Consider the following 17,604-nt stretch of genomic DNA (forward strand, 5'->3'; position numbering starts at 1 on the left):
TGATGTAATATGTGACATCATCAGCAGTGGATTACGGGTGCGCGATATATAGTTATTGCAACTAACTATATATGCGAATTTCTATGGTTTTGTGCGAGTAAATTAAGGTTTTGTGAATGCTAATCCCTAACTATATATGGTCTATAACCAATGGTTTTTTCAGTGAATTTTCATGGTTTTGTAAATGCAAATTCCTAACTATATATGGTCTATAACCTATGGTTTTTTCAGTGAATATATATATGTATAATGTTACGGTATAATTAATCTGATAACTGGGATAGATTGTTACCACTTAGAGACACATCTCTCACTTTCTGTTATTCTCCAAGTCCTCGGAATCAGCAGATCGATGTGATGAAGGCCACCTCCTAATCTAACCGAACCCAGATAGCTATTACAGCCTGGGTCCAGGAAGGATCAAGTGAGGGCATAAACAAAATAATAAAAAGGAAGGAAAGGAAGGGGACAGCAGGGAGGGAGATCTGTAACGACAAAAGATAAATAATAATCGTATCTTTTCTTGACGTAAGGGTACACAACCAAAACACTCCCAGAACCCCTGAACTCTATACCTGTAAGAAAACTAAGAGTAGGCCCTGAAGATACTTCTCTTCCCCTACTATCTGGTCGAGATATGGTTATGAAGTGTATCTAAATTCCACCATGCCTACACAGATGGAGACGGAGTACGATACAACTTCCCAATAGCAAGGACCAAGGTTTCTAGTGTACTATTTTGCAAGATACAAGAAAAAGAAATAGATAGGGTTACGTCACCCTTAAATAATGTAACTACAGTACCTGATAAACGAACCTCAGGTCTGGAACTGGCAATAACGAATAACGCGACGTTCCCTGCACGAGCCGGTGAAAGAAGGCTCAGCCAACAGGGACGTCAAAAGACGAAACACAAATCTTGGTGTTCCCTGCACGAGCCGGTGCAAGAAGGCTCAGCCAACAGGGACACCGAATGATGAAACTCAAATCTAAGCTTCCCCGCACGAGCCGGTGCAAGAAGGCTCTGCCAACGGGGACGCAGAATATTGAATCAACAAATCGTGGCGTTCCCCGCACGAGCCGGTGCAAGAAGGCTCAGCCAACGGGTACGCCGGATGATACACCTCGATAAGGATAACACTGTATGCTTACGCACACGTCGAATGGATGAATTCGAACACGAAAACACTTTCCCGCACCAGCCGGTGCAAGAAAGGAACAAAGAACGGAGAACCACTCTGAAGACTGACGGACCAGTCCAAGGTACTAGGAAAAGCACAACAGGAACTCCAACGACTAACGACTCTCCACCACGGGTCTGGAACCAGCATATCCGACGTTCAGCATCAGCAGATTCCTTCTTTTATACTCCTCCCACGGCGCCAAGGATTCTGGGACATGTAGTCTTTGTGAGTCTTGATTGTCTTTGAAGGCGCTTCAGGCACTTGACAGTACATCCCCCTTCACTGAGGGCGCCTCAAAGGGCCAGGACGCAAAGGGAACCGCCTATGGTAGGCCGCCACCAGGCGTGGAGCATTCACGTCCGTCGCCGGTTCTCAAGAGTTCTCCTCAGGACCATACCCCTTCCAGGAAACCAAATATCTCAGGCCTCTACCCCTTCGCTTGGAATCAAGAATACCATCCACCTCGTATTCAGGACCATCTTGGGAGGCAACAGGAGGAGGCGGCTGGCGTCTCGGAGATAAGGAAGGCTTCAAAAGTGACACATGAAACACCGGATGCAACCGCAAATGGCGTGGTAGTTTGAGTTTCACGGCCACTGGATTGACCCGTTTAAGAACAGGAAAAGGGCCAATGTATTTCGGATTGAACACACTGTACTTTCGGAATCTGATATTCCTTGTAGACAACCATACCAGATCCCCCACTTGATACAGTGGACCCGGTCTTCTGCGTTTATCCGCCGCTCCCTTGTACGCCACCTTAGAGGCGCTTAGATGAGCTTGGGCCTTTATCAGCGTATCCTTGATGTGCGATACCCTCCTGGCGGCTTCAGGCACCGTCTGGTCTCCACAAGGATGGAGAAAAGGAATGAAGCGGGGATGGCGTCCATATGTACAATAAAAGGGGGAGACCCTAGTGGCACTATGAGTAGTGTTGTTATAGGCCACCTCAGCAAACCACAAATAGCTCACCCAATTGTCCTTCTCCTGGTCGACGTAGCATCTCAAGAACTGTTTCAACGTTTGATTGAGCCGTTCCGTCTGCCCATCAGTTTGAGGGTGAAAGCTGGTAGATAAAGCTGTTTCGATATGCAAAACCGAAAACCATGCCTTCCTAAAAGATGCTGTGAATTGGGAACCCCTATCAGAGACTATTACAGCCGGTAGTCCATGCAGACGTACTACGTTTTCCATCAGTAGTTCTGCCAATCGACCAGCTGAAGGTATTTGTGGACATGCAATAAAATGACCCATCTTAGTCAGATAGTCAATAACCACTGACACTGCTGTGCATCCTTGATCCTTAGGCAGACCCACCACAAAATCCAACGAGATGCGTTCCCAAGGAACCGACGGAGTTGGAAGCGGTTGCAGAAGCCCAGCCGGGCGTCTATGATCTGTCTTTGCAGTTGCACACACCTCACACTGGGCAATCCAACCCTTGACATCTAATCTCAAGGAAGGCCACCAACATTTCCTCAGGAGTTGATCGATAGCCTTGTCAGTAGTAGTGTAGTGTGGCTCACTGGTTAGAGGCGGCAGACCCGAGAGCAGAGGACGGCCCGGGACCAGGGTTCGATTCCGGCGCGGCAGGTTTCTGGACCAGGGTCAGCGGACTCGATAATTCTCTCGCCTCGGTGCCCACTCTGATCAGCGATCACACTCGGCAACTCTGGGCATTAGCTTGCCTCATCTTCACTAACGGCCCCACCAGACCGCCGGGGATGCCTGGTCTCACCCTGGAGATACCCATTAAGGGACCATCTCTCAGGGAAGCCAGGAAGGGTTTCGCAGCGGTCGAAGCGCCTTGGGACCCTCCGGGTAAGTAGTGCGCTATATAAATGCCTATACATTTACATTTACATTACATTTACAACCCCCATGTGACCCGCACTCGGAGACTCATGGCACCATTTATATACTTGTTTACGAAGAGGCAACGTGGGTATCAGTAACCGACCATTGCTTACTGGATAACCATCCTTCATTTGCCATTCAGGATGCATTACGTATCCAATCCCGCCAGTACATGGTCTTGATTCCCATGCGGATTCCATGCCGGAAGGCGTCTGGTTGAATGGCACATAACATGTTCGCTGGGTCGATGATGGCCGTTTCACCCACCTTCTCTGGTACTTTCAGAGATGATTGTCTTGTCAAGGCATCCACCTTCCTATTCTCCACCCCAGGGCGGAAGTTAATAGTGAAATGGAACCCGGAAAAGAACAACATCCACCGGAGTTGCCTCGGTGTAAGGTGTCTAGCTGATGTCATATATTGCAAATTTCGGTGATCTATGTACACCGTTATCATGTGTCTAGCACCCATCAAAAAATGTCTCCATTCGGTGAATGCTGTCTTTATCGCTAAAAGTTCTTTTTCAGCGATGCAATAATTGGTTTCGGCTCCGTTCAACTTCTTAGACATGTACGCGACAGGATGCATCTGCCCCGTTGACTCATGTCTTTGTGAGAGAATGGCCCCAATAGCCACATCGGAGGCATCTGCCTCTACTATGAAGGGTCTTTCCGGGTCTGGATGGGCCAAAACTGGAGCTGACACAAAAGCTGCCTTCAAGGTCGTGAAGGCCTCATTTGCCTCTTGGGTCCACAGAAATGGCTGCGTCTTCCTCAGCAGATGGGTAATGGGAGCCACCACCTGGGAAAACTGCTTGATAAAGCGCCTGTAAAAATTGGCGAAGCCTAGAAAGCATTGAATGTCCCTGATGTTTTGAGGAACTGGCCACTCCTTGACGGCTCTGATCTTTCGCTCTGCCATTTCTTGCCCCTGAGGACTGAGCATGACCCCCAAGAATTCGACCGTGGTTACATGGAAGTCGCATTTGCTCAGTTTACAAAAGAGACTATGCTGTTGTAATCTTCGTAACACTTCCTTGACATGCTGAATATGGGAATCCACTGACTCTGAGTATATCAGAATGTCGTCTATGTAGACGACAACGTATCGGTCCAGTATCTCTCGTAGAACATCATTCAAAAAATACTGGAAAGCTGCTGGGGCGTTGCATAGCCCAAAAGGCATAACCAAATATTCATAAAGACCATATCTGGTTTTAAAGGCTGTCTTCCACTCATCCCCCTTCCTCATTCTTACGAGATGATAAGCTCCCTTTAAATCCAGCTTGGTGTAAATGTTAGCTGTCTTTACCTGTTCCAATAACACATGGATGAGAGGAAGGGGGTAGCGGTTCTTTACTGTGACCGCGTTTAGGGCCCTAAAGTCAATACAAGCCCTCAGTTCTCCATTGGCCTTAGGTATGAAGAAAAGAGGGGACGCAGCAGGCGACTTGGAAGGCCGTATGAACCCCAACTTAACCAGTTTGTCTAGGTAAGACCGTAAATGAGTGTTTTCGGGTTCAGTCAAAGCATACAAACGCCCACTAGGCACTACTGCACCAGGGACTAGATCGATTTGGCAATCATATTGCCTATGGGGAGGGAGTACCTCAGCTTGCACTTCATCAAACCCTTTAGAGAAATCTTTATACTCTTCTGGCAATAACACTTCCTTTTCTGCTGCAGTGGCCACATGAACACTGCTGGCCAACGAGAGGGACGGACTAGAATTGTCTTCGTAACAGTGGTCCCTACAATATGGGGAGTTCATGGTAACAATGCTTTTTTCCCAGTTGATGTCAGGGTTATGCAATTTCAACCAAGGTATCCCTATAATGATGCCATAATGAGGTGCCTTGATGATACTGAATGTGACCCTTTCTTTATGGTTTCCGTACGCCATGTTAATTTCCTCAGTCTGATAACTGACGGGGCCTATGTCTAATTTCCTACCATCGACTGCATAGACTTCTTCAGGTATGGTCCTAGAAATGAGTGAGAGACCAAGCCTTCTAGCCTTTGTCGTATTCATAAACAGGCCTTTGGCACCTGAGTCAACCATGGCCTGCACCGTAACCCAATCAGAGTGTACATATAATCTGATTTGTATAAACAAATGGTTCTTTCCTACAAATTCATTCAATAGTGAAGGGATGACTGACTGACTCCAAGGAACCCCTTCGTTACCCTCAGAGTCCTCTAGTTTTCCGCCGGTTTCTCTACCACCGCAGATGCCCCCTTATTGAAGCGGAATTTAGAGATCTTAGGCTTTACGGGGCATTCTCGGACAAAATGCCCTTTCTTGCCACAGTACAGACAAAGCCCGTTCTTTCTCCTCTGTTCTTTTTCCGTCGTTGTTAACGCGGCTCTCACCGCCCCTATATCCATTGGTTCAGCCCCTGAGGTAGTGACGTTATCCGCTGCCTTGGACGAGACAAAAGAAGGCACCGTTCTGCTCTTATCCTTATGGTCTCCCTTGCGTGCCCTCATCCGGTGATCTAACCGCATTGCCAGGTTTATCAAATCCTCACAAGTCGCAGGTTGAGGGTCTATTTGAGCAATGACGTCCTTCATGTCTTCGCTCAATCCTTGATGGAACAAGGAAGCCTGTTTGGCTTCCGGCCACTTGGTTTCAGTGACTAGCCTTCTTAACGAGTTTAAATAGGTTAACAGGTCTTGATTACCTTGTTTAAGTATCAACAACTCCCTATCTGCGGTATACGTATCTGCCCTTCTGTCAAACACCTTTACAAATTCATCCCTGAACGCCTCCCAATCGTGAATGATGGGGTCATTTCTTTGAATTAAAGGAACTGCCCATTGAGCAGCATCACCTGCCAAATATGAAACTAGAAAAGCCACCTTTGCCTGGTTAGTGGGAAAGGATCTGGGTTTGAAAAGTGTAACATAACTTGAGTAAGAAATACCTGTATGGAACCTGCATCGCCCTCGAATCTCTCAGGGTTAGCCAATGGTATGGTAGCCGGCATTTCTACCACCATTGAACTAGGAGGAGGTGTTCCCGATGAACCTGCACTAAAAGGATTTCTTTGGATAGTATCCAACCTAGTGCGTAACTCTGCTGTTTCTTGCTTAGAGGAATGTAGTTCTTCCTGTACTAACACCAAGGCTGCTAAGACATCGTCTAGCGTGGTTTTTACCCCAAAAATCCCCTGATCGGGAGGACGTATAACCTTGGGTCGGATATTCTGTTATCCTTCAAGTCCTCGGAATCAGCAGATCGATGTGATAAAGGCCACCTCCTGATCTAACCGAACCCAGATAGCTATTACAGCCTGGGTCCAGGAAGGATCAAGTGAGGGCATAAACAAAATAATAAAAAGGAAGGAAAGGAAGGGGACAGCAGGGAGGGAGATCTGTAACGACAAAAGATAAATAATAATCGTATCTTTTCTTGACGTAAGGGTACACAACCAAAACACTCCCAGAACCCCTGAACTCTATACCTGTAAGAAAACTAAGAGTAGGCCCTGAAGATACTTCTCTTCCCCTACTATCTGGTCCGAGATATGGGTATGAAGTGTATCTAAATTCCACCATGCCTACACAGATGGAGACGGAGTACGATACAACTTCCCAATAGCAAGGACCAAGGTTTCTAGTGTACTATTTTGCAAGATACAAGAAAAAGAAATAGATAGGGTTACGTCACCCTTAAATAATGTAACTACAGTACCTGATAAATCAACCTCAGGTCTGGAACTGGCAATAACGAATAACGCGACGTTCCCTGCACGAGCCGGTGAAAGAAGGCTCAGCCACCAGGGACGTCAAAAGACGAAACACAAATCTTGGTGTTCCCTGCACGAGCCGGTGCAAGAAGGCTCAGCCAACAGGGACACCGAATGATGAAACTCAAATCTAAGCTTCCCCGCACGAGCCGGTGCAAGAAGGCTCTGCCAACGGGGATGCAGAATATTGAATCAACAAATCGTGGCGTTCCCCGCACGAGCCGGTGCAAGAAGGCTCAGCCAACGGGTACGCCGGATGATACACCTCGACAAGGATAACACTGTATGCTTACGCACACGTCAAATGGAGGAATTCGAACACGAAAACACTTTCCCGCACCAGCCGGTGCAAGAAAGGAACAAAGAACGGAGAACCACTCTGAAGACTGACGGACCAGCCCAAGGTACTAGGAAAAGCACAACAGGAACTCCAACGACTAACGACTCTCCACCACGGGTCTGGAACCAGAATATCCGACGCTCAGCATCAGCAGATTCCTTCTTTTATACTCCTCCCACGGCGCCAAGGATTCTGGGACATGTAGTCTTTGTGAGTCTTGATTGTCTTTGAAGGCGCTTCAGGCACTTGGCACTTTCATTGAAAATACAATGTACACATGAATTATCTTCACACCTTCCAAAAGCTTGGGACACCAGAGATGGTCCGGCACAGGAGCAGTCATCCATGAAACAATTAACAAGTGGGGAAAAAAAGCTTGAGAGAAGAAGGAAGAACAAAACAAAGGTGCATGACTCAAATGGGTGTATGAACTGATTGAAGAGAAACTACACTGCCAAAACAGTTCTGAAGCAACTTGACCTGTTGCCTCTGTTCCCTAAATAATCCTGGAAGCTTCTTTCCCACAATCCTAATTGACCAATCGCTCTGCCTGACCTGAAAGACCCTCACCATGTGTATCAGGCCCAGCAGCCACTGTCCATTATTCTACATTAACCAGGTATGCTATCTCAGTCTTTCCATTTGTACTTCCCTATGATGCTCAATGCATCTCTTTCTTCCTTGCTGTTGTCTTTTCAGGATTAGTCCTCCTTTAACCTCTTTGATGCGCATGACGGCTCTCGGCCGTCAGGAGTCACGGTGGGCGTGTGCTGATGACGGGCGGGAGCCGTCATGACCACGCCCACTATTGGAATGTTCAGCACTGTGGCGGAATTTGCGCCGCAGCGATGAGGTTAAATGTCCTCTGGTCATTAGCGAAGGTTTGTTGGCAAACCGGGCACACAATTCCCTTAACAGTCTAAGGTCCTGTACAAAGTATGTGGGTCCCATGATTTATTTCATGAATTACACCTGCTGATACAAGGAATTGGAGAAGGCCTTTATTAACTTTAAAGTCCAAGATTGCCTCCACACTCACTTGTTGGCACTGAGGTGTTACAACAGGAGGTATGATTGGTTGATTTCCTCTGAGCTGGTATGACTCTGGAGAAATGAAACAAACTATAGATATGCCAACTCTATGAAAGTTTGAGACTCACTGCTGCAGGAGCTACTAATTTCGGAACTGTAAAGGGATCCATAAAACAAATCGCAAACTTTGTTCCCAGAATGACTATGTGTGCTGTGGATAACTAAACCTGTTCCCATTTGGAATATATTGATGCTGCTGTTTTACATACGTTCACAAACCTCCTGTAAGAATCTGTGGCCTTACCAGGGTCTCTATAGTAGCCAAACAAGGTTTAGGTACTTCTCTTTTCTTTTCCTTTCTTGTTAAAGAAATGCTTTTGCACATATGGCTTGAGTGCTCTCATTAGAGGCACACCACCCACTTCTGATGGGTATCATCTACAGAAAGGGACACTGTCAAAATATAGCAACATCTTAAGACAGCTAACCATCACATATATTTAGAAAGGTACTCTGACCTTAAAAGAAATTATATATTCAACTGCTAAGTTACAGTCATAGAAAAGCAATGTGCACCCGTAACAAGAGACCCCATATCAAGAGGGGCCCCCTATGTACTGAAGCGAGAAATGTGAAAATTCAATTGTAATCAAGAATTGAGCATCTTGGATGATATAGGTTCAGAAAACCATCTTGCCCGTGCAGAGCAGGAAAATATAGCACTGTATGCTATTTCATCCTAGATGCCTTACTGCAGTTATCAGAGGATTACAGGAATCAGAACACATATTAGTTGATGAAAGTGTTGTTTCACGTTGACATCCATACTGTGCATGGGATGCACTCACTCAGATTTAATTTTTCCTTTGATACCTTCTCTTTTCTTGGCCGGGATTGAAGTAATAGGCTTGTAAATTTAAAAAACTACCAAGGTGCTATCTCTATAATTTATTTATTTATTTATTTTGCGATTTATAGAGCGCCTGGTGACCCGCAGGCTTCCCCGCGCTGTAAATTTGTGAGAACCAGGAGAGGGAGACCGGGGGAACTATTTGGGGAACAGGAAGGTTTTTAGTTTTTTTCGGAAGAGGGCGTGACAAGGTTCCAGACGCAAATTGCGAGGAAGTGAGTTCCATCCTGCGGAGGCTTTGACCGAGAAGCGTCGGCCACCGGTGCGAGCCTTCTTGAATTTAGGAACTGTGGCCAGATGTTCGCCGTCAGAGCGAAGGAGTCTGGGGGCTTTGTAGGGGATGACCATGTCTTTCAGGGCGGCTGGACCAACACCGTTGATGAGTTTATGGGTGGTGCACAGGGCTTTAAACTCTACTCGCTGGCGAACAGGAAGCCAGTGCAGAGCCTTGAGAGCAGGCTTGGCAGAGGCTCTGGGAGGGAGGTTCATAATGAGCCTCGCCGCCGCATTTTGGGTCCGTTGGAGTTTGGCCAGGGTAAATTCAGGTGCGCCGAGGTAGACGGCATTACTATAGTCAAGCCGGGCTAAGATGAGTCCTTGAACCAATAGTTTCCTGGATAGGGGGGGAAGGAGAGGGAGAATCTTGCGAATTGACCGCAAGAGGCCAAAGCATGTTCCAGCAGTTTTGGCTGCCTGGGTCTTCATGGTGAGGTCAGGTTCCAGCCATACTCCTAGTGTTTTAATTTCTTTTTTTGGTGTGGGGATTTCACCAAAGGCGTCCGGCCAAACTGATGGTGGGATGGAGGTCCATTTATTGCCCAAGAGCATGATTTCGGTTTTTGCACCGTTCAGCTTCAGGGAAGATTCGCACATCCAGGTGTGAATATCCTGGAGACAGTTCAGCAAGCTGTCTGGGTGTTTATCCAGGTGGGAAAGAGAGACGACAAGTTGAGTGTCGTCTGCATAGTTTACTATTTTTATCCCGTAAGGGGTCACGACATCTTCAAGGGGGGCCATGTAAACATTAAACAGGGTGGGACTAAGCGAAGACCCCTGAGGAACGCCACTTGTGAGTGGGAGTGGGTCTGAACGTGAGTTGCCGTCCCACACCTGAAATGAGCGACCGGATAAGAAGGAGTCAATCCATGCATGTGCAGTTCCCACAATTCCTGCCCTGGCCAGGCGATGGAGAAGGACACGGTGGTCCACCGTATCAAAGGCAGCACTGAGATCCAGGAGGATCCTCCTGAATCCAGGATGCACCTTGCCTCCTCGATGACGGAGAGGAGGGCAGTGTCCGTGCCATGGCCGGGCCGGAATCCTGTTTGGGATTGACGAAGGATTTTGTTAGTCTCAAGGAATTGGGATAATTGCACATTCACTAATTTCTCAGCCATCTTGCTGATACAAGGAAGGAGCGATATGGGTCTGTAGTTGGCCATGTCGTCCGGGTTCAGTTGGGGCTTTTTCAACAGAGCCTTGACACCAGCGTTCTTCCAGTTGGGAGGCACTGTGCCTTGGGAGAGAGAGGTGTTAATGAGATCCCTGATGATGGGGGCTATGCTGGGAGACACGGTTTTTAAAAATCTAGCCGGGGCCGGGTCAAGGGGGGATCCGCTTTTCATTTTGGCCAGCGTGGAGGTGACCTCAGTGAGGGAAACTGCTCTGAAAGAGGGCAGCCGCGGGTTGTTAATGCAGGCCTCTATATCCATGTGATTATGAGGGCTGATGGTAGGGAGGGAGTCCAGTATCCGCGAAATTTTTGAATCGAAATAGGTGGCCAGGTCCTTACTTCTATCCGGGGGAGGGGGGTAAGCAGCGGATGCCATAGGAATATTAAGTAGTTCTTTGACTATAAGGTAAGATTCTTTTGAGGAATTAGTGGCATTTTTTATTCTATTGTCATAGAATGCGGCCTTGGCTAGCTTTAGGGCCGATTTGTAGCGTCTTACCGAGCTGTGGTACATGTCCTTATTACTATGGAGCCAGTCCTTTCTCCACTGTCTCTCAGCCTTTTTGCACTCTTTGCGGAGGGCTCGGAGTTCAGAATTGTACCATGGGGCATGATACTGTCGAGGGAGGAGGAGATCCATTCTCTGAATTGGATATCAGCGGTGGAAGGATCCTCCACAAGACTAGGGGTCGAGGAGTCCAGGGCTTTGGACCAGTCCTCCACCGAGAGTCTGGCCCACGATCTGTCTCTGGTAAAGGTAGTGGGTTTTTGGGGTTTCTTGAATGCCCCAGGTAGGTGGGTCGTGACCAGAAAATGATCCGTCCACGGGAGTGGTTGGGAATTTATGAATTGGAGAGAGGGGATGTTAGAAAACACCAGATCAAGTAGGTGCCCTTTCGTATGCGTTGCACCGGTATTGGCAAGGGGAAGGCCATAGGCCGCCAGGTCACAAATTAGGTCGGATGCTCCTGTATCTAGTGGATCATCGAAGTGTATGTTTAGGTCTCCTGTTATTAGGAAGTTAGATGTCAGGTGGGCCGAGGAAGAAACGGTTTCCAAAAGGGCGGCCGAGAAGGGGCCGAAGTGGCCGGGAGGCCGATACACCAAGAGGCCTGACAGGGAGCTAGTCGAGGATAGCTGGATCGTGAAGAGGCAGCTCTCTGACTCCTGGGTCTCAATCTCATTGGTTCGACAAGCGAAGTGATCCCTGTGAATGATGGCTAATACACCTCCTCTACCTAAGGGGCGTGGTTGAGACATGATAAGGAAGCCCGGGGGTAAAGCCAATACTATGTCCGAATTGGAATGCTCAGTGATCCACGTTTCGGTAAGGAAAAGTATGTCCAGATTAAGATCGACAATGAGATGATTAATGAGCAGGGCATGCTTGGGAAGCGATCTGCAATTAAGTGTCGAAATTTTAAGGACAGGGGGTGGAACTGAGGGTTTAGGAAGGAGTAGCTTTCCTGGTTTGCAAAATGTTACAGCTGGTAAAAGGACCATTGGGATCGTGCATTACGTGGCAAGTGCGGTTTCTGGTGGGTCTGAAGCTAAGAAGCTCTCTACGAGAGTAGCTTACCTTTGTGGCGGTGGGGTCAGGCATAGAGTCTGGCCCTAGGCACGGTCGTGCGCGGACGGGCGCAGACGGGCTTGCCTTAGGCGCGCCTTCGGCGCGCAAACGGCGCTCCCGCTGCGCTGGTATGGCCGGCACATTTGTATTGCTTGAGGGTGGGCGTGGCCTCGCTGTGGGCGTGGCTACCGCCTTGGGCGTTTCCCTGTCTCAGCGCGGGTCGCTGTCTCAGGGAAGGTCGAGGAGGACTGTGTCAGCGCATGGGGTTTAGCGCTTCAAACAGGTGAGCTCCCAGGTTTTAAAATCACACACAAGAGCACGAAATAACAATTTTAAAAGTCTAAATTGTGGTCACAGTCCTCCGGCTTCCGCCTCAGAGGATACAAACAAAGTAATGAAAAACCGCTTGTTCTCAGCGTTTTTGTAGTGCTTGAGGGTGGGCGTGGCCTCGCTGTGGGCGTGGCTACCGCCTTGGGCGTTTCCCTGTCTCAGCGCGGGTCGCTGTCTCAGGGAAGGTCGAGGAGGGCTGTGTCAGCGCATGGGGTTTAGCGCTTCAAACAGGTGAGCTCCCAGGTTTTAAAATCACACACAAGAGCACGAAATAACAATTTTAAAAGTCTAAATTGTGGTCACAGTCCTCCGGCTTCCGCCTCAGAGGATACAAACAAAGTAATGAAAAACCGCTTGTTCTCAGCGTTTTTGTAGTGCTTGAGGGTGGGTGTGGCCTTGCTGTGGGCGTGGCTACCGCCTTGGGCGTTTCCCTGTCTCAGCGCGGGTCGCTGTCTCAGGGAAGGTCGAGGAGGGCTGTGTCAGCGCATGGGGTTTAGCGCTTCAAACAGGTGAGCTCCCAGGTTATAAAATCACACACAAGTGCACGAAATAACAATTTTAAAAGTCTAAATTGTGGTCACAGTCCTCCGGCTTCCGCCTCAGAGGATACAAACAAGAAGGTAGCATCTGAAATTGTATTGCCTATTGAGTAGGCCACTATGGTCTCAGGTTATCTACTTTAAATAAAGCAGATCATGGTAAAACACTGAATCAAACAGTTCCTAATGAATAGTGTATCTTCTTTTTTATTTAATAAAAGCACACTTCAGAAACATCAATAATGAAGAAAATAAGATGATGAATGAAGCCATGCTCTTCTTGTTAACAAGAAGAGTAATCTTTGTGTTGCCATCTCTAGGGAGCTACCTTTTCAGGGTTTTTCTAAGGTAATTTGATATAATGGAGCAGACGGAACCATGCAGAATGGATAACATACTTAACAGGTCCATCCTAAATAGCAACTATCAAGTCCTCTACAACGTGTTTTGGGCATTCCTTTCAGGTTGTTATTGTATCATGCACTTCTGGTCCAATTTCTCTACCTTGTAACATTTATTGTCAAATGCTCTTCGGTCCTTCTGTACACCGCTATTGCTTTACCTGCTTTGAGGGTTCATGATGCTGAAGTATAGGGAACCCAAAGTTCTTTTTGGTTGTTTTTTTTCCCAAACATTCATTACTCTTAATGACAAATGAGATACTGCTTTTGAGCACATAATTGGTCAAAGGACAAGCCCTTTGATGTGACAAAGGTACAAGAGTGGTGTGATGTCACTTTCTCTGCCCCAGTATTTGATGAGTTGATGGAGATAAATGAGACACTGCATCAATGCGGAGTAAATCTCTCCAATGAATACCTGACCACAGTGACAAGTCTTTTGATAGAACAGAACCAACCGGTACCATACCTGCGCATTTTCTTTAAAGATAAAGGACATCTAGTGACTGTTACCAGGTGAGAATGAAAGGAGTGGTTTGTAAAAACTAATTGAACACATGCAGAATTGTCATTTTCATTCCTTTGCAGCAGGTGTAAGGGGTGTAGAATTTGTAAAAGGGTATAGAACACAACCATGTGTTACAGGGATCATCAGAGAAATTAGAATTTTGAACTGGACCATATTAAATTGCAATAGTCCTCAACACTTCACTGTCTTTAATGGCAGCCAAGAGCTCAACCTGAATATGAAATCAACTATCTCATCATAGCTGTAATATTTATTTTGTCTCCACTGTGAAGCGAAATATTGTGGAGAAGTATAGCATTCCAAAGACTATGTCGCAGGGTAATAAACATGATACAGCCAAATAAAAATGGAAATAAACAATGGGTGCTGCCTTTTAATTAAACATTGGGTTTATAGAGCTGATTTGTATAGACACAGTTTGTGGCCAATACCCTATGAGATAACCGCCCATGCGTGCACATACGTGTGATCATACAGACAGGCATCTTGAATATTTTTTTTTAAAGGATGAAAACGTATTTCCAAGGAGGCTGTTGGTGAGTTTGAATGCAAGTGTTGCCACCTACTTGAATGAAGTTTGTATTAGTAATTAACTTTGTAAGATAGTGAACGTCCATTTTTAAAGTATGCACAGGAATGCTGAGGAAAAAGATAGAAGTGAACAGCAGCTCCCCAGTCCTCTCAAAAATAAGTTTAAAAAAATGAACTAAACCGGGGTGGGAAGGGGAGGAGTTGGCAAGCAATTGGCGAGCAGGGGAGTGGGCAGCCCAGTGGTAGAGTGCAGCTTCTGGGTCCTTACAAAAGCAATGTTTAAAAATATATATATATATATATATATACAATGACATGGGTGAAAAGCAGAGAGGTGGTGCAGGGATGAACGAGTGGGGGAAGTGCGAGTCATAAGCTGAAGGAAGAGAGTAGGCATGGAGAGTTGCAGGAAAGTCATGATTTATCAAGGAGTACTCAAACAGAAATATTTTCTGATGGCAGCAAGGTAAGTCACAAGATATTCAAATAAAACAATGGTACAAAAGCTATACTCCAGGGCTGGGACAAAACCAAGAATAAGAAGGAAAGCAACAGAATCAGGAACAGCGAACTATGATAGTCAAGAATGCCACCCATTCATGAGCAAATGGTTGACCCAGAGGCTACCATTTGCTCTGAATTGAAAACACTAGATTTTTGAGTTGTGGTACAAGTCTGTTAGGAATTATAATTTAGACTCCTTTCTAACCAGCTCCAATATAAATCAAACGCAAAAAGTATATTTCTACTAAATTCATGATAGGCCCATAGAAATTCAATTTCTGTGTAAACATCAGTGATTTAAATAAAAATCTGATCTAGTACTCTTGGCATTGTAGCTGCCTTTACTAAATAGTAATATCTTTTGTGAGTCGTTGTACCGATTAATAACATCTCCAGTAGATGTTCTGTTAGTTTCTTGTTTGACTTTTGATCTATCTGCAGTGTCATCAGGTTCTGGCACCACTTTTGTCTGCTGAAACAATTGGCTGCAAAGCATGAATACTTCATATTTCTGTCCCATAACTACCACTGGAGTTTGTGAGAAAACACAGCTCATTATGACAAGGGCCATGAGATATCACCATAAAATAAAAACAGAAATATGATTTGTGGTAGTTCATTATGAAAACATAACGTGCAGTTAGTGCAATTAAAGTGAGCATATTAATACTTAGTACCTAAATGGACCTATATTTAGTCTCCAGTATAGTATATACAGAACTAGGAGGTTTTAATAGTAATATGAATTCTGAACTATATCATTGTGGACTCGGAAGTAACTTTGGGTGCATCTAAAAGTAGTATATAGATTAACCCTAAGGGAAAGAGTCTATTTGAGAAGGCGTGAATGCAGTAGTACCCCTGACTTAAAGACCTTGTATTTAAGTAGCTTGGATTGCCATACCATCTCGCTGTAAGGGTCATAAGATCTCACCTTCTCTAAATTTGGAATTCCTCTGGTAAACCTTTGTCTAACGGCCAGGTTTTTAAAGCCTTTCTAAACAGGGGTTCTGATTTAGCCTTCTGTATATGTTCAGGCATGGAGTTCCATAGGGATGCTGTCTTTCATACAAAAGCTCGACCAACTATCCGGGCTTTTGCAAACCAAGGTATCACAAGTAGCTCCTGGTGATTTGACCTCAGAGACCTGGTCTGACAGTATTTCCGAAGTCTATGCTTCAGATATTGTGGGAAAATGTCTGTAGTTGCTCTGTAGGCCAAGGTCAATGCCTTGAACTCTGTCCTTCTCTTGAGAGGTTGCCAATGTAGGCTCCGTAAGTGAGGAGAAATGTGGTGGCGAAGTGGCACATTTCTGATAAGCCTGGCTGCTGCATTGTGAATAATCTGTAACTTCCTAATCAGATAGTCCAGGAGACCCAAATAGAGACTGTTCGCATAGTCAAGCTGGGATGTGACTAATGAGTAAACCACAGTTTTGTTGCTACAATAACCATGTTTGGCAGGTGTATGTCCTTTGTCAGGTATCAAAGCACTGGCTCAAATCCCAGCTATTCCCATGGGTCAGCCTCCCCTTTGCAACCCTGTTAGCCACCGTGGAGTGTTTGTCCCTACCCATATCAATCAGTTCATTCTTGGTATATCCTTGTTAAGCCTTTATTCTCTCTTACAGCTCCACCTTCTAAATTACTTTCTCAAAGGTATACTCTAGCTTATGTTGATGCAAATTGTATTCATTGACCATATGCTTTGATTAATACTGTGCATACTTTACATTTAAATAAAACATATCCTAATGCAAAATCTGCAAATAAATAAAAGTGATGATTTAGGTTAGCCTAACTGTCAATGTCATGTTAACACTGAAAGGGCTGTTTTTTTTTACGTTGAATAGTTGTTTACAAATATGTTATTGTATTATTTCCAGAAGCCTTCTGCTAGCTAGAGAATAGGCTCTTGTTATGTATTAGACAACTGACAGTGAGTTCTCACCAGAGGAGTAGAGGTGACTGTAAGGATGATTCCTGGGAAGAACTGTCTGGACGGCAAAATATCCAAGAGTTAATGTCTGAATGCCTATTTTGAACCTATGAGAAAATGGGGAGTTTACCTATTCCCAGGAGTTTGTGGAATTTTTATTGGAGGACCCAGGAGACAGAAGAAATAATGTTGCAACATAGAATGTGTTTGTTCATATTAATACTTGTTCCTAAGCTAGTTCTAGGATTTCTTCCCTGTCTCTCTGAGTGGAGACTCACTTTTTGGTTTCTTGCTCCTTTCTTCACTGGAGCCTACCTTACTTAGATTTTGATGAATTATCTGCTGGTCTCTTTGAGCTGACAATACTTTCTAGCTTATTACACAAAAGCTTCATGCTTGAGCATTGATTTTCACATCTGAGCTCTTTATTAGGTCTCTGAACGGATAACTTTACCTCATATTATTTCCAACTAAATCTAGATTAGGGAATTTCCTTTATGGAACATGCTTGTTACATTATAACTATTATAATTCTGAGTGATGTAATATTTTATCTTGTAATGAAATGTCAATTTATTGGACTATGTTTATTTCTAATTCTAATGGTTAAAAGATTGATCCTTAGTAAATAAAATTGAGATACTTGAAAATTTGAAAAAGAAAGCGTTTAAACCCACACCAGTTGCCTTTGATTTTATTAACGTCTCAAATGATAGATTGGTATGTAGATGAGCG

The 17,604-nt window shown here is 45.4% G+C and overlaps 1 protein-coding gene across 3 annotated transcripts in view; it reads left to right on the plus strand.

The window, feature by feature from the left end:
* Positions 1-17,604, plus strand: part of APBA2 (amyloid beta precursor protein binding family A member 2) — a 1,219,434-nt gene that overhangs the window by 393,210 nt on the left and 808,620 nt on the right. The window lies entirely within an intron of this gene.

The sequence above is a fragment of the Lissotriton vulgaris genome, chromosome 2_1, assembly GCF_964263255.1.
Source record: "Lissotriton vulgaris chromosome 2_1, aLisVul1.2, whole genome shotgun sequence".
NCBI lineage: Eukaryota > Metazoa > Chordata > Amphibia > Caudata > Salamandridae > Lissotriton > Lissotriton vulgaris.